At 50.1% G+C, this 25,286-nt stretch overlaps 1 long non-coding RNA gene across 1 annotated transcript; it reads left to right on the top strand.

The window, feature by feature from the left end:
- Positions 1–99: 99 nt before the first annotated feature.
- Positions 100–23,872, top strand: LOC144337009 (uncharacterized). The gene is made up of 5 exons (XR_013409600.1): positions 100–153; positions 727–820; positions 4,970–5,087; positions 14,178–14,270; positions 23,737–23,872. It is a non-coding gene; the product is annotated as an uncharacterized LOC144337009 (long non-coding RNA).
- Positions 23,873–25,286: the final 1,414 nt, after the last annotated feature.

Below are 25,286 nucleotides of genomic sequence, written 5' to 3'. Positions count from 1 at the left end.
GTGCGCGCTGTTGCGTCCTGCGCAGGCGCGCGCGGCCGCCGCCCGGGCCTCGGGCCAATCAGGTCTGCCCTACACCGGCCCCTCCCCTCCACCCTTCTTCTCTCGCTCGCGGCGACCACGCCCACCCTTGGCGGCGTCTGACTCCTTAAAGGGGTACGAGCCCTGCGCAGGTGGGGACGGGTGCTGGGTTGCCTCTAGGGAGGGAGGGAGGGCGGGAGGGGGCGGTGGCAGTGACAACAATGCGACCAGGTGCCGTGGCTTCCTGCGCGCGGCGGCCGCCAGGTGCGTGTCCAGACTCCCGGCGGCGTCGGGCAGGGAATGGTTGCTCCGCCGCAGCAGTCGCCAGTGCGTGCAGTGCGACGCCTTGCAGCGCCGCGTGGTGCACGCTCCACGGGCCCCGACGCCCCGCGCGCTGCACATCCGGGTCCTGGTGTGCAGATGGGGCGTGGGCTCGGCACCCAGTTGGCTGGGGGCGCCAGGCGGAGAAAAGCGAGACACCTGCTTCCAAATTCTTCGGAGATCGTGCAGCCCTCACGTCTTTGCACCCTCCCATCCTGCCTCCCCACCCATGGGAAACCTTGGATCTGCACCAGCTGGGACCTCTCCTGCTCCAAAGCGCCCCTTGGTTGGCTTTGGAGCCGAGTGGCTTAGTGCCCGTAGAAGTGGAGTTCAAACTTCAGTAATGAAGTATTTTAGTGCATTTATTTTTTATTTTTATTTTTGTAGAGACGAGAATCTCACTATGTTGTCCAGGCTGGTCTCGAATGTCTGGGTTTAAATGATCCTCCTGGCTGGACCTCCCAAAGTGCTGGGAATACAGGTATGAGTCACCACACCCGGCTAGTCCAACATTTTAAACTTAGAAAAACCAATGCAAAAGAGTCCATGATGGATGAAATACCAAATTGTTATTTATTTATTTATTTTCGAGACAGAGTTTTACTTTTGTTGCCCAAGCTGGAGTGCAATGGCACGATCTTAGCTCACTGCAACTTCCATCTCCCGGATTCAAGGGATTGCCCTGCCTCAGCCTCCCAAGTAGCTGGGATTACAGGTGACTGCCACCACGCCCAGCTAATTTTTTTTTTGGCCAGGCTGGTCTCGAACCCCTGACCTCAAGTGATCTGCCCGCTTCAACCTCCCGAAGTGCTGGGATTACAGGCATGAGCCATCATGCCCGGCCTGTTTTGTTTTGTTTTTTTTTTTGAGAGTCTTGCTCTGTCGCCCAGGCTGGAGTGCAGTGGAGCAATCTCCGGTCACTGCAACCTCTGCCTCCTGGGTTCAAGCGATTCCCCTGCCTCAACCTCCCTAGTAGCTGGGATTACAGGTGTGCACCACCGTACCCAGCTAATTTTTGTTTTGTTTTGTTTTTTTTTGAGATGGAGTCTCACTTTCACCAGGCTGGAGTGCAGTGGTGCCATCTCAGCTCACTGCATCCTTTGCCTTCCAGGTTCAAGTGATTCTCCTGTCTCAGCCTCCTGAGTAGCTGGGACTACAGATGGGCACCATCACACCCAGCTAATTTTTGTATTTTTAGTAGAGATGGAGTTTCGCTATGTTGGCCAGACTGGTCTACGAACTCCTGACCTCAGGTGACCCACCTGCCTCGGCCTCCCAAAGTGCAGGGATTACGGGTGTTAGCCACCGCGCCCGGCCTGAAATACCAAAATTTGAAGTAAAGAGCCAGACATAGGGGTGTGCGCCTGTAGTCTCAGCTACTCAGGAGGCTTAGGCAGGAGGATTGCTTGAGCCCAGGATTTCGAGGCTGCAGTGAGCTTTGATCATGTCACTGGGCGACAAAATTATCGGACACGGTTGTTTTGGACTAAGCTCTTGCACTAGGCACCAACAGACTGGAATAAACAAAACACAGCTACTCACACTCAGATTCTAAGTCACCACGACAAAACTAAGTTGTTATCTGACCTTTGGGGAAATCAGGAGGGAGCCCTATCAGCCAATTTTCTTTTCTTTTCTTTTCTTTTCTTTTTTGGAGGAGTCTCGCATTTGTCGCCTAGGCTGGGATGCAATGGCGCAATCTCGGCTCACTGGAACCTCTGCCTCCCAGGTTCAAGCGATTCTCCTGCCTCAGCCTCCTGAGTAGCTGGAATTATAGGTACCTGCCACCACACCCGGCTAATTTTTTTGTGTTTTTAGTAGAGATGGGTTTTCGCCATGTTGGCCAGGCTGGTCACGAACTCCTGACCTCAGATGATCCACCCGCCTTGGCCTCCCAAATGCTGGGATTACAGGCATCAGCCCCCACTGCCCGGCCAGTCAATTTTCCAAACAGGCCAGTTTCAGTCTTCAGTGGGCAATGCTCTGAAGTTCCCTCTGCTTAATTGCTTTTATCCTTATACAAAAAAAACTAGCCTGAAACAACCTAATGGTAACTAATGACTTAACACATTCTTTGCTGTTGGGTTTTTTGTTTGTTTGTTTGTTTTTGAGATAGGGTTTCTGTTTCCCAGGTTGTCGTGCAGTGGTTTAATCATGGTTCACTGCAGCCTCAACTGCCCAGGCTCAGGTGATCCTCCTACCTCAGCCTCCTGAGTAGCTGGGACTACAGATGCACACCACCACGCCTGGCTAATTTTTGTATTTGTTGTCGAGATGGGATTTTGACAAGTTGCCCAGGCTGCTGTCGAACTCCTGAGCTCAAGGGATCCTCCCAAAGTGCTGGGATTACAGACATGAGCCACCCGGCCCAGCCTGTTCTTTGCTTTTGCTCTCTACAACCCTTCTCTGCCTGTAGAGTCAACCTTCTCTGCCCAACTGATTGGAACAATTACCCTATTTTATGGAATGAAGTGTAGCAAATTGCAGTGAAGCCAGTTAATGTCCTTAAATGTGTTAAAATGTTGTCCATTGACAACAGAACCCAGCTCTGCCATTGCACGTATGAGTCTGACCTCACCTTCATTCCAGCCCTGCTGATTCTGCTGGGGATGGGTTTTTGTTTTTGGTTTTGTTTTGTTTTGTTTTTTTAGACAGGATCTTGCTGAGTCGCCCAGGCTGCAGTACAGTGGTGCGATCTCGGCTCAGTGCAATGTCCGCCTCTCACGTTCAAGTGATTCTCATGCTTCAGCCTCCCAAATAACTGGGATTACAGGCGTGTGCCACCACACCAGGCTAATTTTTGTAATGTTATTTTATTTTATTTTTATTTTCTTTTTTTGTTTTTTGTTTTTTGTTTTTTTTGAGACGGAGTCTCGCTCTGTCGCCCAGGCTGGAGTGCAGTGGCCAGATCTCCGCTCACTGCAAGCTCCGCCTCCCGGGTTCGCGCAATTCTCCTGCCTCAGCCTCCCGAGCAGCTGGGACTACAGGCGCCCACCACCTCACCTGGCTTATTTTTTTGTATTTTTAGTAGAGACGGGGTTTCACTGTGTTAGCCAGGATGGTCTCGATCTCCTGACCTCGCGATCCGCCCGTCTCGGCCTCCCAAAGTGCTGGGATTACAGGCTTGAGCAACTGCGCCCGGCTTTATTTTTATTTTCTTGAGACAGGGTCTCTCTCTGTCACTCAGGCTGGAGTGCAGTGGTGGGATGTTGGCTCACTTCAACCTCCACCTCTCAGGATCAAGAGATTCTCCTGCCTCAGCCTCCCAGGCAGTGGGGATTACAGGTGTGCACCACCACACCGGCTAATTTTTGGTATTTTTAGTAGAAACAAGGTTTGACCATGTTGGCCAGGCTGGTCTCGAACTCCTGACCTTCAGTGATCTGCTGGCCTCAGACTCCCAAAGTGCTAGGATTACAGGTGTGAGCCACCATGCCTGGCCAGGTTTTTTTTTTTTTTTTTAAGTATAATTTATATTTGTTTTGGTGAAGATCCAGATTACAAGAAGTTGCAAAAACAGTACAGAGAGATTTGTGCACTTTTCTCCCAGCTTTCCCCAGTGATAACATTTTATATAACTGGCTGGGCGTGGTGGCTCACACCTGTAATCCCTGCACTTTGGGAGGCCAAGGCGGGTGGATCACCTGAGGTCAGGAGTTCGAGACCATCCTGGCCAACATGGTGAAACCCCTGTCTCTACTAAAAATACAAAAATTAGCCGGGCGTGATGGCATGCGCCTGTAATCCCAGCTACTCAGGAGGCTGAGGCAGGGGAATCGCTTGACCCCGGGAGACAGAAGTGGCAGTGAGCTGAGATTGCACCATTGCACTCCAGCCCAGACAAGAGCCATGCTCCGTGTTAAAAAAAAAAAAAAAAAAGCCAGGCGGGGTGGCTTGTGCCTGTATTCCAAGCACGGTGGTTCGCACCTGTATTCCAAGCACTTTGGGAGGCCAAGGCAGAGGTCAGGAGTTCGAGACCAGCCTGGCCAACAAGGAGAAACCCTGTACTAAAAATACAAAAATTAGCCGGGCATGGTGGCATGTGCCTGTAATCCCAGCTACTCGGGAGGCTGAGGCAGGAGAATCGCTTGAACCCAGAAGGCGGAGGTTGCAGTAAGCCAAGATTGTGCCATTGCACTCCAGCTGGGCGACAGAGTGAGACTCCAGATCAAAAAAAAAAAAAAAAGAATGGGCAGAGCATGGTGGATCCACCTGTAATCTCAGCACTTTGGGAGGCCAAGGCAGGTAGATCACCTGAGGAGTTCTAGACCAGCCTGGTCCAACACGGTGAAACCCCCTCTACTAAAAATACAAAAATTAGCCAGGCGTGGTGGCACACACCTGTAATACAAGCTACTCAGGAGGCTGAGGCAGGAGAATTGCTTGAACCTGAGAGGTGGAGGTTGCAGTGAGCTGAGATCGAGCCACTGCACTCCAGCCTGGGTGACAGAGTCTCAAAAAAACAAACAAACAAACAAACCATGTTGTGTTGTCAAAACCTGGGTGTTAATGTTAGTATAATGGAATCAACTCAAGTGCAGACATTATTTGGATTTCACCCATTTTTACGTGCACTTTCCTCTGTGTGTTTGGGTCTATGAATTTTTTATTTTTTTTTCTTTTGAGACAGAGTCTCACTCTGTTGCCCAGGCTGGAGTGCAGTGGTGTAATCTCGGCTCACTGCAACTTCCGCTTCCCAGGTTCAAGCAACTCTCGTGCCTCAGCCTCCCGAGTAGCTGCAATTACAGGTAGGCACCACCACACTCAGTTAATTTTTATAATTTTACTAGAGAACGGGGTTTTGCCATGTTGCCCAGGCTGGTCTTGAACTCCTGACCTTAAGTGATCCACCTGCCTCAATCTCTCAAAGGGCTGGGATTACAGGCATGAGACAGTGTGCCTGGCAGTTCTGTGAAATTTTGTCTCACTTGTAGATTCCTGCAACCCTTGTGGTTTGAAGGTTCTGTGTAATCATGGTACTGTGTCTGTGTTTTAAAATGTTTTGGGCTGGGTGCCTGGTTCAAGCCTGTAATCCCAGCCCTCTGGGAGGCTGAGGGAGGAGGATCACTTAAGCCCAGGAGTTTGGGACCAGCCAGGAAACGTAACGCAAGATCCCCATTTCTACAAAAAAATTTATTTTATTTTATTTTTATTTTTTATTTTTTTGCGATGGAGTCTGGGTCTGTTGCCTAGGCTGCAGTGCAATGGCGTGATCTCAGCTTACTGCAGCTTCCGCCTCCTGGGTTCCAGCAATTCTTCTGCCTCAGCCCCCCGACTAACTGGGACTACAGCTGCGTGCTACCACACCCGGCTAATTTTTGTATTTTTAGTAGAAACGGGGTTTCAGCATGTTGGCCAGGCTGGTCTTGAACTCTGAACCTCAGGTGATCTGCCCTCCTCGGCCTCCCAAACTGCTGGGATAACAGGTGTGAGCCACTGTGCCCGGCCCCCCCCAATTTTTTTTTTAAATTAGCTGGCCATGGAGGCACATACCTTTAGTGCCAGCTACTCCAGAGACTGAGGCAGGAGGATCACTGGAGCCCAGGACTTTGAGGCTGCAGTGAGCTATGATAGCACCACTGTACTCCGGCCTGAGTGACAGCCAGACCCTGTCTCAAAAGTAACTATAATAAATCAATAAAGAGTCTTTATCGGCTGGGCGCGGTGGCTCAAGCCTGTAATCCCAGCACTTTGGGAGGCCGAGATGGGCGGATCACGAGGTTAGGAGATCGAGACCATCCTGGCTAACCCGGTGAAACCCCGTCTCTACTAAAAATACAAAAAACTAGCCGGGCGCGGTGGCGGGCGCCTGTAGTCCCAGCTACTTGGGAGGCTGAGGCAGGAGAATGGCGTAAACCCGGGAGGCGGAGCTTGAGCTGAGATCCGGCCACTGCACTCCAGCCTGGGCGACAGAGCGAGACTCCGTCTCAAAAAAAAAAAAGAGTCTTTATCAGTTACAAACAAACAACTGCCAAGCATATTTACAGAAAAAATGGTATAGGATTTGCAATGAAATAATTGGAAGAGGCCGGCCACTGTGGCTCACACCTGTAATCCCAGCAACTTTGGGAGCCCGAGGCAGGCAGATCACCCGAGGTTGGGAGTTCGAGACCAGCCTGACCAACGTGGAGAAACCCTGTCTCTACTAAAAATACAAAATTATCCAGGTGTAGTGGCACAGGCCTGTAATCCCAGCTACTCAGGAGGCTGAGGCAGGAGAATCACTTGAACCTGGGAGGCAGAGGTTGTGGTGAGCTTAGATAGCACCACTGCACTCCAGCCTGGGCAACAAGAGCAAAACTCGGTCTCAAAAAAAAAAAAAAAAAAGAAGAGAACAAATAATGGGAATGGGAAGAGTATTGAGGGAGAAAAATAAAACAAAATGGATTTTGTGTTGCCAATTTTTTTTTTGTTTTTTTTTTGAGACGGAGTCTCGCTCTGTCGCCCAGGCTGGAGTGCAGTGGCCGGATCTCAGCTCACTGCAAGCTCCGCCTCCCGGGTTTACGCCATTCTCCCGCCTCAGCCTCCCGAATAGCTAGGACTACAGGCGCCCGCCACCTCGCCCGGCTAGTTTTTTGTATTTTTTTAGTAGAGACGGGGTTTCACTGTGTTAGCCAGGATGGTCTTGATCTCCTGACCTCGTGATCCGCCCGTCTCGACCTCCCAAAGTGCTGGGATTACAGGCGTGAGCCACCGCGCCCGGCCTGTGCTGCCAATTGTTGAACCTGAAGGATGGATGAGGAGGGACTCAGGACGTTCTGTACCTAAAATTGCTGAGCCGTAGCCCGGTGCAGTGGCTCATACCTGTAATCCCAGCACTTTGGGAGGCCGAGGCAGACAGATTGCTTGAGGCCAGAAGTTTGAGACCAGCCTGCCCAACGTGGTGAAACCCGGTTTCTACTAAAAATACAAAAATTAGCTGGGCATGATGGTGGGCACCTGTAATCCCAGCTACTCAAGAGGGTGAGGCAGGAGAATTGCTTGAACCCGGGACGCAGAGGTTACAGTGAGCTGAAATCGAACCACTGCACTCCAGCCTGGGCGACAGAGTGAGACTCTGTCTCAAAAAAATAAAAAAGGCCGGGCGTGGTGGCTCACGCCTGTAATCCCAGCACTTTGGGAGGCCGAGGTGGGCAGATCACGAGGTCAGTACATTGAGACCATCCTGGCAAATGCAGTGAAACCCCGTCTCTACTAAAAAATACAAAAAAATTAGCCAGGCATGGTGGCGGGCGCCTGTAGTCCCAGCTTCTCGGGAGGCTGAGGCAGGAGAATGGCATGAACCCGGGAGGCGGCGGAGCTTGCAGTGAGTGGAGATCATGCCACTGCACTCCAACCTGGGCGACAGAGCCAGACTCCGTCTCAAAAAAAAAAATAAATAAATAAAAAATAAATTAAAAAAATAAAAAATTGCAGCCGGGTGCGGTGGCTCACGCCAGTAATCCCAGCACTTTGGGAGGCCGAGGCGGGCGGATCGCGAGGTGAGGAGATCGAGACTATCCTGGCTAACACGGTGAAACCCCGTCTCTACTAAAAATACAAAAAATTAGCTGGGCGTGGTGGCGGCCGCCTGTGGTCCCAGCTACTCGGGAGGCTGAGGCAGGAGAATGGCGTGAACCCGGGAGACAGAGCTTGCAGTGAGCTGAGATCCGGCCACTGCACTCCAGCCTGGGCGACAGAGCGAGATTCCGTCTCAAAAAAAATAAATAAAAATAAATAAAAAAATAATAAAAATAAAAAAAATAAAAAATTGCTGAGCCCTGTCCTAGAAACTGTCAGAATAAGGTGTTTCCATGTTAGCTGCATCCCCATCGACCCCTCATTCTCTGATGATGAAAGCCAGGATCAGATAGGAACACCTGCCCAGGCATTGACTAAGCCAGTCTTCTTTTCTGGTTCAGGGATCTGCAAACATTTTCTGTAGAGATCAGGGAAGTATTTTCTGCTTCTGGACCACATATAATGTCTGGAGCAATTACTCAATTCTGCCATCTAAGGGTAAAAGAAACCGTAGACTATAAATAAAGAAGTCGGTCGGGCGCGGTGGCTCATGCCTGTAATCCCAGCACTTTGGGAGGTGGAGGCGGGTGGATCACGAGGTCAGGAGATCGAGACCATCCTGGCTAACATGGCGAAACCCTGTCTCTACTAAAAATACAAAAAATTGGCCGGGCGCGGTGGCTCAAGCCTGTAATCCCAGCACTTTGGGAGGCCGAGGCGGGCGGATCACGAGGTCAGGAGATCGAGACCATCCTGGCTGACACGGTGAAACCCTGTCTCTACTAAAAAATACAAAAAACTAGCCGGGCGAGGTGGCGGGCGCCTGTAGTCCCAGCTACTGGGGAGGCTGAGGCAGGAGAATTGCGTGAACCCGGGAGGCGGAGCCTGCAGTGAGCTGAGATCCGGCCACTGCACTCCAGCCTGAGCGACAGAGCGAGACTCCGTCTCAAAAAAAAAAAAAAAATTAGCCGGGTGTGGTGGCGGGCGCCTGTAGTCCCAGCTACTCGGGAGGCTGAGGCAGGAGAATGGCGTGAACCAGGGAGACAGAGCTTGCAGTGAGCCGAGATTGTGCCACTGCACTCCAGCCTGGGAGACAGAGTGAGACTCCGTCTCAAATAAAAATAAAAATAAATAAATAAATAAACAAGTGAGCATGGCTGTATGCTAGTAACACTTCATTTATTTATTTATCTATTTATTTATTTATTTATTTGAGACAAAGTCTTGCTCTGTTGCCCAAGGTGGAGTGCAGGGGCCTGACCTTGACGCATTGCAACCTCTGCCTCCTGGGTTCAAGCGATTTCCTGCCTCAGACTCCTCAGTAGCTGGGTCTACAGGCATGCGCCACCACGTCCAGTTAATTTTTGTATTTTTAGTAGAGATAGGGTTTCACCATATTAGCCAGGCTGGTCTTAAACTCCTGACCTCAAGTGATCTGCCCGCCTGGGCCCCCCAAAATGCTGGGATTACGGGTGTGAGCCACTGAGTCTATATGCTAGTAAAACTTCATAAACACAGAGAGTTCAATCTTATGTATTTTCACAGGTCATTATATTATTATTATGCTTTTGTTTGAACATTTTAAAGAGAAAGAAAGCTGTGTACTGTGGGTTATGCCTGCAATCCCAGCACTGTTGGAGATCTAGGTGGGAGGACTGCTTGAACACAGGACTTCTACACCAGATTGAGCAACATAATGAGATCCTGTCTCTGCAAAAAAACAAAAAATTAACTGGGCATGGTGGTGCACACCTACAGTCTCACCTACTCGGGTAGATGGCTTGAGCCCAGGAGTTCTAGGCTGCAGTGAACCATGATTGTGCCACTGCACTCCAGCCTGGGTGACAGAGCAAGACTCTGTCTCACTAATAATAATAAATAATAATAATAATAATACATTGGGCGTGGTGGCTCAATGTGCAATGTATTATCACTATTGATTGCATTTTGTGGCTCTAAAACAGATTGTAGGCCAGACATGGTGGCTCACTCCTGTAATCCCAGCACTTTGGGAGGCCGAGGCAGGAGGATCACCTGAGGTCAGGAGTTTGAGACCAGCCCGTACAACATGGTGAAACCCCCGTCTCCACTAAAAGTACAAAAATTAGCTGGGGCATAGTGGTGCGCACCTGCGATTCCAGCTACTTGGGAGGCTGAGACGGGAGAATCGCTTTAACCCGAGAGGCAGAGGTTACTGAGATTGTGCCGCTGCACTCCAGCCTAGGCAACAGGCCGGGCAACATATGAGACTCCATCGCAAAAAATAATAAATAAAGACCAGGCGTGGTGGCTCATGCCTGTAATCCCAGCACTTTGGGAGGCTGAGGCGGGCGGATCATGATGTCAGGAGATGGAGACCATCCTGGCTAACACGGTGAAACCCTGTCTCTACTAAAAACACACCCAAAAAAACTAGCTGGGCGTGGTGGCGGGCGTCTGTAGTCCCAGCTACTCAGGAGGCTGAGGCAGGAGAATGGCGTGAGCCCAGGAGACAGAGCTTGCAGTGAGCTGAGATTATGCCACTGCACTCCAGCCTGGGTGACAGAACAAGACTCCGTCTCAAAAATAAATAAATAAATAAATAAATAAATAAATAAATAAATAAATAAAATAATAACAAAGGTGTCAAGTTAGATTAGGGCTGAGGGCTGTAGCTTCCTAATCTTTGTTAGAGATGCTTAGACTCAGTGGTGACCACAAAAGGCAAAATTCCCTGTCCTCGTGGAATTGACATTCCAGGAGGGAGATAAACAACAAACAAAATCAAAAGCTAATTGAAGGTCCAGGCACGGTGGCGCACACCTGTAATCCCAGCACTTTAGGAGGCCGAGGCGGGCAGATCACCTGCGGCCTGGAGTTCGAGACCAGCCTGGCCAAGATGGTGAAAACCCATCTTTACCAAAAATACAAAAATTAGCTGGGCGTGGTGGTACACACCTGTAATCCCAGCTACTTGGGAGGCTGAGGCAGGAGAATCGCTTGAACCCAGGAGATGGAGGTTGCAGTGATCCAAGATTGCACCATTGTACTCCAGCCTGGGCGATGGAGGGAGACTCCATCTTAAAAAAAAAAAAAAGGCTAAATACAGAACATGTTCAGACACTGATGGGAGGTAGACAGACAAGAGGAGAGGGAAGCTATGGAAAATCCCCGCATGACCAATTTAAAGCTTTACAGCCTGTTTTAGGACAAAATTCATCAGTTCTAAATCAGATCCTTTGCAATTCTGACAAAATTCACAAACCACCTCCACTGTTATGTAAGATACATAGAGATAGATGGGGAGAGATAGATATACATACAGAGCGTTATTCCCTTTTTGCACTTAAATAAATGGAGTCGTTCCCTGGGCAAAAATACCTATGAGCCAGGCACGGTGGCTCACGCCTGTAATCCCAGCACTTTAGGAGGCCGAGGCGGGCAAATCACGAGGTCAGGAGTTCAAGACCAGCCTGGCCAACATGGTGAAACCCCGTCTGTACTAAAAATACAAAAAAAATGAGCGGGGCATGGTGGCACGCACCTGTAACCCTAGCCACTTATAATGCTGAGGCAGGAGAATCTCTTGAACCTGGGAGACGGAGGTTGCAGTGAGCCGAGATCACGACACTGCACTCCAGCCTGGGTAACAGAGGGAGACTCCGTCTTTAAAATGATGGTAATGCGGCCGGGCGCGGTGGCTCAAGCCTGTAATCCCAGCACTTTGGGAGACCGAGACGGGCGGATCACGAGGTCAGGAGATCGAGACCATCCTGGCTAACATGGTGAAACCCCGTCTCTACTAAAAAATACAAAAAAACTAGCCGGGCGAGGGGGCGGGTGCCTGTAGTCCCAGCTACTCGGGAGGCTGAGGCAGGAGAATGGCGTGAACCCGGGAGGCGGAGCTTGCAGTGAGCCGAGATTGTGCCACTGCACTCCAGCCTGGGCAACAGAGCGAGACGTGAGACTCCGTCTCAAAGAAAAAAAAAAAAAAAACACCCAGGTATGGTGGTGTGAACTTGTAGTCCCAGCTGATCGGGAGGTTGAGGTGGGAGAACTGCTTGAGCCTGGGAAGTCGAGGCTGCAGTGAGCTATGATCACACCAGTGCACTCCAGCCTGGGTAACAGAGAGATGCTGTGTAAAAACAAATAAGTAAATAACTGAATTGAGAGTTAAGGAATTTGTTCTCTCTCCCACCACCCCACCCTCAGGGCATCTTCTCAGGGACACAGAAGTCTCTTTCATAGAAATAACCACCCACCTACTATTTTTTTTTCTTTCTGAGACTGAGTCTCACTCTATCACCCAGGCTGGAGTGCGGTGGCACAATCTTGGCTCACTGCAACCTCCGCCTCTTGGGCTCAAGCAATCCTCCCACCTCAGCCTCCTGAGTAGCTGGTTTTATAGCCACATGCCACCATGCCCAGCTAATTTTTTTTGCAGCTTTTGTAGATATGAGGAGAATCGCTTGAGGTGGATGTTGCAGTGAGCTGAGATCATGCCACTGCACTCCAGCCTGGCGACAGCGAGATTCTGTCTCAAAAAACAAAACAAAACAAAACAAACAAAAAAACTCCTGGACTTGAGTGATCGTCCTACCTCAGCCTCCCAAGTAGTTGAGACTACAGGCGTGCACTATCATGCCCAGCTTATTAAAAAAGGTTTCTGGAGGGCCGGGCGTGGTGGCTCACACCTGTAATCCCAGCACTTTGGGAGGCTGAGGCGGGTGGATCACGAGGTCAAGAGATCGAGACCATCCTGGTCAACATGGTAAAACCCCGTCTCTACTAAAAATACAAAAAAAAAAAAAAAAAAAAAAAAATTAGCTGGGCTTGATAGCGGGCATGGTAATCCCAGGTATTTGGGAGGCTGAGTCAAGAGAATCACTTGAACCCGGGAGGCGGAGGTTGCAGTGAGCCAAGATTGTGCCACTGCACTCCAGCCTGGCTACAGAGTAAGACAACATCTCAAAAAAAAAAAAAGAAAGAAAGAAAAAAAGGTTTTTGGTAGATACGGGGTCTCCCTAGGTTGCCAAATCTGGTCTTGAACTGGTAGCCTCAAGCAATCTTCCCCATTTCCAAAGGGCTGGGATTACAGATGTGAGCTACTGGGACCTGCCATGATGTGTTGTATAACCTAGCCTGAAATCGCACACTCCCATTTTCAAAACACCCCATAAAGCTCAGCCCTGTTCAATGTGAGCAGGTCATACCTGGATGTCAGGAGGGCAGATTTGTTGGCACAATCGTGCAGGCTGGGCACCACAAATAGTATCTATTTTACAGGGTGATTGTAGGGCCACGAAGTATTTAGCTCAGTGTCTGGTACACGGTACGCCCTCAAGAATTGTGAAATATTATTAGATTGTCATTAATTTAGAAAGGACAAGAGGGTCTCAAGGGCATTCTGCTGAGTGGGGGGTAAAAGCCAATCTGGGCTGGGCACAGCGGCTCACGCCTGTAATCGCAGCACTTTGGGAGGCCAAGGCAGGTGGATCACTGGAGGCTAGGAGTTCAAAACTAGCCTGGCCAACATGATGAAAGCCTGTCTCTACTAAAAATACAAAAATTAGCTGGGTGTGGAGGTGGGTGTCTGTAATTCCAGTTACTTGGGAGGCTGAGGCAGGAGAATCACTTGAATCCGGGAGGCAGACGTTGCAGTAAGCCAAGATCGCACCACTGCACTCCAGCCTGAGTGACAGAGTGAGACTCCGTCTCAAAACAACAACAATAAAAACATTCTTGAAATGACAGAATTATAGAGCTGGAACATGGATCAGTCATTTCTAGGGATCAGGGCAGGGCCACGGGGAGGGGAATAGTTTGTAACAATAAGGAGGTAACAGAACAGCGATCTTTGTGGTGATGAAATAGTTCTGTGTGTTTTTATTTTATTTATTTATACATATTTTTTGAGACAAACTTTCGCTCTTGTTGCCCAGGTTGGAGTGCAGTGGTGCGATCTCGGCTCACCACAACTTCCGCCTCCCAGGTTCAAGTGATTCTCCTGCCTCAGCCTTCCGAGTAGCTGGGATTACAGGTGCCCATGACCACACGTGGTCAATTTTTGTATTTTTAGTAGAGATGGGATTTCACTATGTTGGCCAGGCTGGTCTTAAACTCCTGACCTCAAACCACCTGCCTCAGCCTCCCGAAGTGCTGGGATTACAGGCGTGAGCCACTGTGCCCAGCGTCTGTTTTTGGTTTAACAGAGTCACACTCTGTCACCCAGGCTAGAGTGCAGTGACATGATCATAGCTCATTGCAGCCCTGACCTCCTGGGCTCAAGCCTCCCTAGGAGGTGAGACTGCAGGCATGTGCCACTACCCCCAGCTAATTTTTTTTTCTTTTTTTTTTAGAGATAAGGTCTCATGATGTTGCCCAGGCTGGTCTCAAACTCCTGGTTTTAAAGGATCCTCCTTCCTTGGCCTCCCAAAGTGCTGGAATTCCAGGTATGAGCCACGGTGTCCAGCTACAATAACTTGGAACTGTATACACACATTGTACTAATGTCATATTTCTTGTTCTGATGTTGTACATAAGGTGTGACCTTGGCCAGGCGCGGTGGCTCACGCCTGTAATCCCAGCACTTTGGGAGGCCAAGGCGGGCGGATCACGAGGTCAGGAGATTAAGACCATCCTGGCTAACATAGTGAAACCCTGTCTCTACTAAAAATACAAAAAATTAGCTGGGCATGGTGGTGGGCACCTGCAGTCCCAGCTACTTGGGAGGCTGAGGCAGGAGAATGGCGTGAACCCGGGAGGAGGAGCTGGCAGTGAGCCGAGATTGCACCACTGCACTCCAGCCTGGGTAACAGAATGAGACTCCATCTCAAAAAAAAAAAAGAAAAAAAAATTAGGACTTGGGGTGGGGGGAGGGATAGCATCAGGAAGAACAGTTAAGGGATGCTGGGCTTAATATCTAGGTGATGGGTTGATCTGTGCAGCAAACAACTGTGGCACACATTTACGTATATGACAAACCTGCACATCCTGCACATGTACCCCAGAACTTAAAATAAGTTGAAGGAAGAAAAAAAGTTTAAAATGAAAACAGGCCGGGCGCAGTGGCTCACGCCTGTAATCCCAATACTTTGGGAGGCCAAGGCAGGCGGATCACTGGAGGTCAGGAGTTCAAGACCTACCTAGCCAACATGGTGAAACCCTGTCTCTACTAAAAATACAAATATTAGCTGGATGGGGAGGCAGGCGCCTGTAATCCCAGTTACTCAGGAGGCTGAGGCAAGAGAATTGCTTGATTCTGGGAGGCAGAGGTTGCAGTTAGCCGAGATCGTGCCATTGCACCCCAGCCTGGGGTACAAGAGTGAGACTTCATCTCAAAAAAAAAAAAAAAAAAAAACACAAAAATACAAAGGCTGGGTATGGTGGCTGACGCCTGTAACCCCAGCATATTGGGAGGCCAAGGTGGGCCCATCTCCTGAAGTCAGGAGTTCAAGGCCCACCTGGCCAACATGGCGAAACCACATCTCTACTAAAAATACAAAAATTAGCCAGGCATGGTGGCGGGCACCTGTAATTCCAGCTGCTCAACAGGCTGAGGCAGGATAATTGCTTGAGCCTGGGAAAGGGAGGTTGCGGTGAGCTGAGATTGCGCTATCTCAATTAAAAAAAAAAAAAAATACGGCCGGGCGCGGTGGCTCAAGCCTGTAATCCCAGCACTTTGGGAGGCCGAGACGGGCGGATCACGAAGTCAGGAGATCGAGACCATCCTGGCTAACATGGTGAAACCCCGTCTCTACTAAAAATACAAAAAACTAGCCGGGCGAGGTGGCGGGCGCCTGTAGTCCCAGCTACTCGGGAGGCTGAGGCAGAAGAATGGCATAAACCCGGGAGGCAGAGCTTGCAGTGAGCTGAGATCCGGCCACTGCACTCCAGCCTGGGCGACAAAGCGAGACTCCGTCTCAAAAAAAAAATAAAATAAAATAAAAATAAATAAATACGCGGGGCGCGGTGGCTCACACCTGTAATCCTAACACTTTGGAAGGCCGAGGCGGGCGAATCATAAGGTCAAGAGATGGAGACCATCCTAGCCAACATGGGGAAACCCCATCTCTACTAAAAATACAAAAATTAAGCCCGGTGCGGTGGCTCACACCTGTATTCCCAGCACTTTGGGAGGCCGAAGTGGGTGGATCACCTGAGGTCCGGAGTTTGAGACCAGCCTGATCAACATGCAAAAACCCCATCTCTACTAAAAATACAAAATTAGCTGGGCGTGGTGGCACATGCCTGTAATCCCAGCTACTCAGGAGACTGAGCCAGGAGAATCGCTTGAACCTGGGAAGCAAAGGTTGTGGTGAGCTGATATCCCGCCACAGCACTCCAGCCTGGGCAACAAGAGCAAAACTCCATCTCAAAACAAAAACAAAAACAAAACAAAACGAAAAAACAAAAAACAAAACAACGCAACTGTGCTGCTTCTTTGGTGCTTTGTGAAAATGAAAACAAAAAATCTGGCTGAGTGTGATGTTTCATCCCTGTAATCCAGCACCTTGGGAAGCTGAAGTGGGAGGATCCCTTGGACCCAGGAGTTTAAGACCAGCTTGGGCAACACAGCGAGACCCCATCTCTACAAAACAATAAAATAAAATAAACTGACAGAGGCAGGAGGGCTCCTGGAGGTTAGGAGTTCAAAACCAGCCTCGACGACATAGTGAGATTCCAACTCTAAAAATATTTTTAAATTACCTGGATGTGGTGGTGCATGCCTGCTACTATGGAGGCTGAGACAGAAGGATTGCTTGAACGCAGGAGTTTGAGGCCAGAATGAGCTATGAAGGCAACACTGCACCCTGCAGCTTGGGTGACACAGCAAGACTCTGTCTCAGAAAAATAAAAAAGAAAAGAAAAAAGAAAGAAGGAAGTAAGGAAAGAAAAAAAGAAGGAAGGAAGGAGGGGGAGAAGGAACGAAAATAGGAAGGATGGAACAAAGGAAGGAAGGAAGAAAGGAAGGTGGGAAGGAAGGAAGGAAATAAATAAAGAAAAAGGCCCTGGTAATCCCTGCAATTTGGGAGGCCGAGGCAGGTGGATCACCTGAGGTCAGGAGTTTGAGACCAGCCTGGCTAAAATGGTAAAACCCCGTCTCTACTAAAAATACAAAAAATTAGCTGGGTGTGGTGGTGGGCGCCTGTAATCCCAGCTACTCAGGAGGCTGAGGCAGAAGAATCGCTTGAACCTGGGAGGCGGAGGTTGCAGTGAGCCAAGATCGCGCCACTGCACTCCAACCTGGGCAACAAGAGCAAAAGTCCTCCTAAAAAAAAAAAAAAAAGAAATAAAGAAAAAGAAAAGACAATTTTAAGCCGAACACGTGGCCTCTCAGAAAAAAAAGACTACAATTCCCAGCGACCCTTGCAGCTGAATGTGGTCACGTTACACGATTCTGGCCAATAGCAGGAGTGGCATGTAAACTCTTTTCCTGTTTTTCTCTTTCCTTCTTGCTATTGGCTGAAATGTGAATGCGATGGTGGACACGTTGGACTATGAGGATGAAGGAATACTTTGGGGACAGCGAGGCAAAGCGTTAAAAAAAAAAAGCTTGCGCTCTCAACACCGATGCTGAACAGCTGCACCCCATCAGCCGGGAATTTCTACCTGGGAGGGTAATTGTTTCAATTGTCTCTTTTTTTTTTTTTTTTTTTTTTTGAGACGGAGTCTCGCTGTGTCGCCCAGGCTGGAGTGCAGTGGCGCAATCTCCGCTCGCTGCAAGCTCCGCCTTCCGGGTTCACGCCATTCTCCTGCCTCAGCCTCCCTAGAAGCTGAGACTACAGGCGCCCGCCACCTCGCCCGGCTGATTTTTTTGTATTTTTAGTAAAGACGGGGTTTCACCGTGTTCGCCAGGATGGTCTCGATCTCCTGACCTCGTGATCCGCCCGCCTCGGCCTCCCAAAGTGTTGGGATTACAGGCGTGAGCCACCGCGCCCGGCTGTTTGAGAAACATTAACAAGGCAGCAATCCCACTCCTGGGTGTATACCCGAGAGATTTGAAAAGATAGACTCCGCCGGGTGCAGTGGCTCAATCCTCTAATCCCAGCACTTTGGGAAGCTGACGCAGGGAGATAACCTGAGGTGGGGAGTTCGAGACCAGCCTGACCAACGTGGAGAAACCCCATCTCTACTAAAAATACAAAATTAGCCGGCCTTGGTAGCCCATGCCTGTAATCCCAGCTACTCGGGAGGCTGAGGCAGGAGAATCGCTTGAACCTGGGAGACAGATGTTGCAGTGAGCCGAGATCATGCCATTGCACTCCAGCCTGGGCAACAAAAGTGAAACTACGTCTCAAAAAAAAAAAAATTAGCTGGGTTTGGTGGCACATGCCTGTAATCCCAGCTACTTGGGAGACTGAGGCAGGAAAATCGTTTGAACCCAGGAGGCAGAGTTTGCAGTGAGCTGAGATCCTGCCACTGCACTTCAGCCTAGGCAACAGAGTGAGACTTCGTCTCAAAAAAAAAAAAAAAAAAAAGGACAGAAAAAGAAAATGTGGCGCATATATATGATTGAATACTACTCAGCCATAAAAGGGATTAAATTAATGGCATTCACAGTAACCTGAATGGGATTAGGTACTATTATTCTAAGAGAAATAACTCAGGAGTGGAAAACGAAACAGTATGTTCTCTCTCTTTTTTTTTTTTTTTGAGATGGAGTCTTGCTCTGTCCCCCAGACTGGAGTGCAGTGGCGCCATCTTGGCTCACTGCAAGCTCCGCCTCCTGGGTTCTCGCCATTCTCCTGCCTCAGCCTCCTGAGTAGCTGGGACTACAGGCGCCTGCCACCGCGCCCAGCTAATTTTTTTTTTTTTTTTGTATTTTTAGTAGAGACGGGGTTTCACCGTGGTCTCAGTGTATGTTCTCTCTCATAAGTGGGAGCTAAGCTATGAGGATGCATAGGCATACGAATGATACATTGCACTTTGGGGACTCGAGGGAAAGTTTGGGAAAGGGTGAGGGATAAACGACTACAAATTGAGCTCTGTGTACACTGCTCGGGTGATGGATGCACCAAAATCTCACAAATCACCTCTAAAGAACTTACTCATGTAGGCCGGCTGCGATGCCTCACGCCTGTAATCCCAGCACTTTGGGAGGCCGAGGCGGGCAGATCACGAGGTCAGGAGATCGAGACTATCCTGGCTAACACGGTGAAACCCTGTCTCTACTAAAAAATACAAAAAAAGGGCCGGGCGCGGTGGCTCAAGCCTGTAATCCCAGCACTTTGGGAGGCCGAGACGGGCAGATCACGAGGTCAGGAGATCGAGACCATCCTGGCTGACACTGTGAAACCCGGTCTCTACTAAAAACTACAAAAAACTAGCCGGGCGAGGTGGCGGGCGCCTGTAGTCCCAGCTACTCAGGAGGCTGAGGCAGGAGAATGGCGTGAACCCGGGAGGCGGAGCTTGCAGTGAGCTGAGATCCGGCCACTGCACTCCAGCCTGGGTGGCAGAGCGAGACTCCGTCTCAAAAAAAAAAAAAAAAAAAAATACAAAAAAAGTTAGCGGGGCGTGTTGGAGGGCACCTGTAGTCCCAGCTACTCTGGAGGCTGAGGCAGGAGAATGGCGTGAACCTGGGAGGTGGAGCTTGCAGTGAGCCGAGATCGCGCCACTGCACTCCAGCCTGGGCGATAGAGAGAGACTCTGTCTCAAAAGAAAAAAAAAAAAAGAACTTACTCATGTAACCAAATACCACCTGTGTCCCCAAAACCTATGGAAATAAAAAAAAAGGGCCAGGTGCAGTGACTCATACCTGTAATGTCAGCACTTTGGGAGGCCAAGGCGGGTGGATCACAAGGTCAAGAGATCGAGACCATCCTGGCCAACATGGTGAAACCCGGTCTCTACTAAAAATCCAAAAATTAGCTGGGCATAGTGGCGTGGGCCTGTAATCCCAGCTACTCAGGAGGCTGAGGCAGGAGAATCACTTGAACCAGGAGGCGGAAGTTGCAGTGAGCCGAGATTGTGCCACTGCACTCCAGCCTGGCAACAGTGCGAGACTGTCTCAACAAACAAACTCACACCACAGGAGGCCAAATGAATATCATGTTGACATCTGTTTCCCAAGTCTTCCAAGTCCCATGGGGCAGTGCAAAGGGCCCGGGTGCAAGCTGCTCACACGTTCGGTTTCCACTGCACTAAGATACCCTGAGCTGGGAGAACCTGCCGCTTTTTTTGGGCGGATCTCAGCCTCCTGCCCTTCCCACCTACAGTCTGTTCTCCCTACAGCAGCCAGCAGAGGGCGTGTGTGAGCACCTGAATCAAACCCTGTCCCTCCTCTGCCCACTGCCCTCTATGGCTCCCACCTTCCTGGGGATAAAAGCTCCAGTCTTTGCTGAGGCCCACAAGGCCGTGCACAACCTGCTCCATCACCTCCCTGCTGTCACCACTAGAATGCCAGCCCCACCAGGTCTGTGTCCCCAGTCCCTCAGTTAATGTCTGGCAGATACAAAGTGCCCTGTACGTATGTGTGGAATGAGTGAATACAACCTGCGTAGCAACTCTGAAATAGTTTCTGCATTTCATAACTTTTTTATTTTATTTTATTTCATTTCATTTCATTTCATTTTATTTATTTATTTATTTTTTGAGATGGAGTCTCGCTCTCACCCAGGCCGGAGTGCAGTGGGGCGATCTCAGCTCACTGCAAGCTCTGCCTCCCAGGTTCACGCCATTCTCCTGCCTCAGCCTCCCGAGTAGCTGGGACTACAGGCGCCGCCACCACGCCCAGCTAATTTTTTTTTTTTTGTATTTTTAGTAGAGACGGGGTTTCACTGTGTTAGCCAGGATAGTCTCGATCTCCTGGCCTTGTGATCCGCCCGCCTTGGCCTCCCACAGTGCTGGCATTACAGGCGTGAGCCACCGCTCCCGGCTTCATAATTTTAAACAATTATATCCAGCACTTCTAAAGCACAGAACTATTGACAATTGGGCTAGATAATTCTCTTGGGTGGGGCTGTCCAAAGCAGGGTGCTGAACAGCACCCACTCTGCCAAGGCAAGCACAAATGTCCCCAGATGTTGCCGTTGTGCCCTGGGGAGGCAGGATCGACCTTGGCTGAGACCCCCTGGGTTAGGGGATTCCATGGACCTCCAAGAGACTCTTGTGTCTCTTGATCCTCTGCCCTGCTGAGGTCCCAGGAGGCCACACACATTGAAATCCACACACTGAGTGGGGAGGGAGAGAGGAGGAGAATCCGGGAGCTGCGGTCTCCCTGATGTATGCTGTTCACCCCATCGGGAGTTTTTTCTTGTGTCTTAATGTTTTTTCCAAATAATTGAGGCAGGATTTCAATTGCAACCTCAACATCATCAACATTTGGGGCCAGATCCTTCTCTGGGGTGGGGCCGTCAGGGCAATGAGCGGCATCCCTGGCCCCCACCCACTCTATGCCAGGAGCACCCCAAGTCATGAGAACCATGCATATCCCCAGAGGTTGCTAAGTGTCCCCTTGGAGCAGAACCCACACAGGAGGTTAGTCAGGTGCACGGGTTCCTGCCTGTAACACCAGGTGCTCAGGAGTCTGAGGCGGGGAATCGGTTGAGCCTATGGTTCCAGACCAGCCTGGGCAACATCTTGCGGGAAAAAGAAATCCCCTGGGGCGGCTGGGCGCGGTGGCTCATGCCTGTAATCCTAGCACTTTGGGAAGCAGAGGCAGACAAATCACTGGAGGCCAGGAGTTCAAGACCAGCCTGGGAAACATGGTGAAACCCCATCTCTACTAAAAATACAGAAATTAGCCGGGCATGATGGCGCATGCCTTTAGTTCCAGCTGCTTGGGAGGCTGAGGCAGGAGAATCGCTTGAGCCCAGAAGGCGGAGGTTGCAGTGAGCTGAGCTTGCGCCATTGCACTCCAACCTGGGACACAGAGTGAGACTTGGCCTCAAAAAAAGAGAATACAGCAGTGAGGATGCACAAATGCCAGTGACCCACAAAGTGGACGAATTCTTCTAGGTAATGTTGAGTGCAAGAAGAGGCTGGATCCAGAAGAGGCCGTGCTGCACTGTCAAGGTGTGAGAAGCTCAAAAATAGGCCACACAAAACAATCTGTGTCAGGAGATAGGGTGGTTACCCTTGGCAGGGAAGAGGGTGTTTCTGGGGCCTGATCATGTTGTATGTTTTTTTGATCTTGGTGCTGGGTGTTGGAGTGTTTTCAGTTTGTGAAAATCACGAGGCTTTATACATTCAATTCATGTTCTTTCTGTATATAGGTTACACTTTATTTTAATATTATTTTTTGAGACAGAGTCTCCCTCTCTCACTCAGGCTGGAGTGCAGTGGTGTAATGTCAGCTCACTGCAACCTCCACCTCTTGGGTTCAAGGGATCCATCCTCCCATCTCAGCCTGCCAAGTAGCTGGGACTACACACGCACACCACCACACCCAACTAATTTTTTGTATTTTTAGTAGAGACAGTTTTACTGCGTTGGCCAGGCTGGTCACGAACTCCTGGCCTCAAGTGGTCCACCTGCCTTGGCTTCTCAAAGTGCTGGGACTATATATGTGAGTCACCAAGCCTGGCCTAATTTTATTATTATTATAATATACATATTTTTTTCCGAGATGGAGTCTTACTCTGTCGACCAGGCTGGAGTGCAGTGTCACGAGCTCGGCTTACTGCAACCTCTGCCCCCTGGCTTGAAGCAATAGATTGTTATATTTTTAGTAGAAACGGAGTTTCACCCTGTGGGCCAGGCTGGTGTTGAACTCCAGACCTCATGATCTGCCTGCTTCAGCCTCCCAAAGTGCTGGGATTACAGGCATGAGGCACTGTGCCTGGCCTATTATTATTTTTCAAGAGACAATGTTGTGGTGGGTGGGAGTCTTGCTCTGCTGCCCAGGCTGCAGTGCAGTGGCACGATCATAGCTCTCTGCAGCTTGGTACTCCTGGGCTCAAGCGATCCTCCTGCCTTGGGCTCCCAACCTGCTGGGATCACAGGCGTGAGCCACTACGTCGGCCCTGTGCAACTTCTGTTTTTTTTCTGAGACAGATTCTCCCTCTGTCACTCAGGCTGGAGTACAGTGGCAAGATCTCGACTCACTGCAACCTCCACCTCCCGGGTTCAAGCAATTCTCCTGCCTCAGCCTTCCGAGTAGCTGGGATTACAGACGCCCGCCACCACGCCCAGCTAATTTTTGTACTTTTAGTGGAGACAGGGTCTTGCTATGTTGGCTAGTGTGGTCTCCAACTCCCGACCACAAGTGATCTGTCTGCCTTGGCGTCCCAAAGTGCTGGGATTATAGGCATGAGCCACTGCACCGGCCTCTGTGCAACCTTTTTTTTTTTTTTTTTTTTTTTTTTTGAGACAGAGTCTCGCTCTATCACCCAGGCTGGAGTGCAGTGGCTGGATCTCGGCTCACTGCAACCTCCGCTTCCCAGGTTCACGCCATTCTCCTGCCTCAGCCTCCTGAGTCGCTGGGACTACAGGCGCCCACCACCATGCCCGGCCGTTTTTTTGTTTGTTTGTTTTTTTTTTGGCCTCTGTGCAACTTTTTTTTTTTTTTTTTTTTTGAGACGGAGTCTCGCTATGTCGCCCAGGGTGGAGTGCAGTGGCCGGATCTCAGCTCACTGCAAGCTCCGCCTCCCGGGTTTTTACGCCATTCTCCTGCCTCAGCCTCCCGAGTAGCCGGGACTACAGGCGCCCACCACCTCGCCCGGCTAGTTTTTTGTATTTTTTTTAGTAGAGACGGGGTTTCACCGTGTTAGCCAGGATGGTCTCGAACTCCTGACCTTGTGATCCGCCCGCCTCGGCCTCCCAAAGTGCTGGGATTACAGGCTTGAGCCACCGCGCCCGGCCTCTGTGCAACTTCTTAACCCTGCTTCCCACCCCCAGGGATTTGCACCTGTGTTGTTCTTTCACCCTGGGTTCCCCTCTGTACTTTTGCTTAATTAGCTCTTTTTCTTCTTTCAGGTAACAGCTTAAAAATTACCTCCTCTGGCCAGACGCAGTAGCTCAAGCCTGTAATCTCAGCACTTTGAGAGGTCGAGGCGATGGATCACCTGAGGTCGGGAGTTTGAGACCAGCCTGACCAACATGGAAAACCCCGTCTCTACTAAAAATACAAAATTAGCCAGGCGTGGTGGCGCACGCCTGTCATCTCAGCTACTTGGGAGTCTGAGGCAGGAGAATCGCTCAGAACCCGGGAGGCGGAGATTGCAGTGAGCCGAGGTTGCGCCACTGCACTCCGGCCTGGGCAATAAAAGCTAAACTACGTGTAAAGAAAAAAAAAAATGGGCCGGGCGCGGTGGCTCACGCCTGTAATCCCAGCACTTTGGGAGGCCGAGGCGGGCGGATCACAAGGTCAGGAGATCGAGACCACGGTGAAACCCCGTCTCTACTAAAAATACAAAAAATTAGCCGGGCACGGTGGTGGGCGCCTGTAGTCCCAGCTACTCAGGAGGCTGAGGCAGGAGAATGGCGTAAACCCAGGAGGCGGAGCTTGCAGTGAGCCGAGATCGCGCCACTGCACTCCAGCCTGGGCGACAGAGCGAGACTCCGTCTCAAAAAAAAAAAAAAAAAAAAAAGAAAAAAAAGAAAAAAAAATGCTGGGTGCCGTGGCTCACACCTGTAATCCCAACACTTTGGAAGGCCAAGGAGGGCAGATACCTGAGTTCAGGAGTTCAAGACCAGCCTGGCCAACATGGCAAAACCCCGTCTCTACTAAAAATACAAAAATTTGCTGTGCGTGGTGGCGTACACCTGTAATCCCAGCTACTCGGGAGGCTGGGGCAGGAGAATTGCTTGAACCCAGGAGGTGGAGGTTGCAGTGAGCCAAGATTGCACCACTGCACTCCGGCCTGGGCGAGAGAGCAAGACTCCGGCTTAAAAACAAACAAACAAGAAAACACCTCCTCCATGATGCCCTCCCTGATTCCCCATGCTAGATCTCAATCCTCTCCTGTTTTTGTTTTTTCTTTTTTTTTTTTTTTTTTTGAGAGGAAGTCTCTCTCTGTCGCCCAGGCTGGAGTACAGTAGCTCAATCTCAGCTCACTGCAACCTCTGCTTCCCGGGTTCAAGCGATTCTCCTGCCTCAGCCTCCCGACTAACTGGGACTACAGCCGTGCGCCACCACACCCGGCTAATTTTTGTATTTTTAGTAGAAGTATGGTTTCGCCACGTTGGCCAGGCTGGTCTCGAACTCCTGACCTCAAGTGAATATCCTGCCTCTGCCTCCCAAAGTTCTGGGATTACAGGCATGAGCCACCACGCCTGGCCTACCCTCCTCTCTTATGCCGTGTCTTTACTCAGTCTCCCTCGCCCTCCTAGTGCAATTTGAGAGCTTCCATTTGTGCAGATATTTGATTGGCTATTTTCTCTCCAGCCCACCATCTCCTGAGGGCAAGGATTTCTCTCTGTTTCTTTTAAAGCTGGGTCCCATGGTTGCTGGACACACGAGTGCCAGGGTCTGAGGAATGTTAGGAACTGGCTTTCGGGAGAAGTTGAAAACCAGGGGAAAAACT

This window comes from Macaca mulatta, chromosome 19 (assembly GCF_049350105.2).
Source record: "Macaca mulatta isolate MMU2019108-1 chromosome 19, T2T-MMU8v2.0, whole genome shotgun sequence".
Lineage (NCBI taxonomy): Eukaryota > Metazoa > Chordata > Mammalia > Primates > Cercopithecidae > Macaca > Macaca mulatta.
This window is presented reverse-complemented; position numbering and strand designations above follow the sequence as displayed.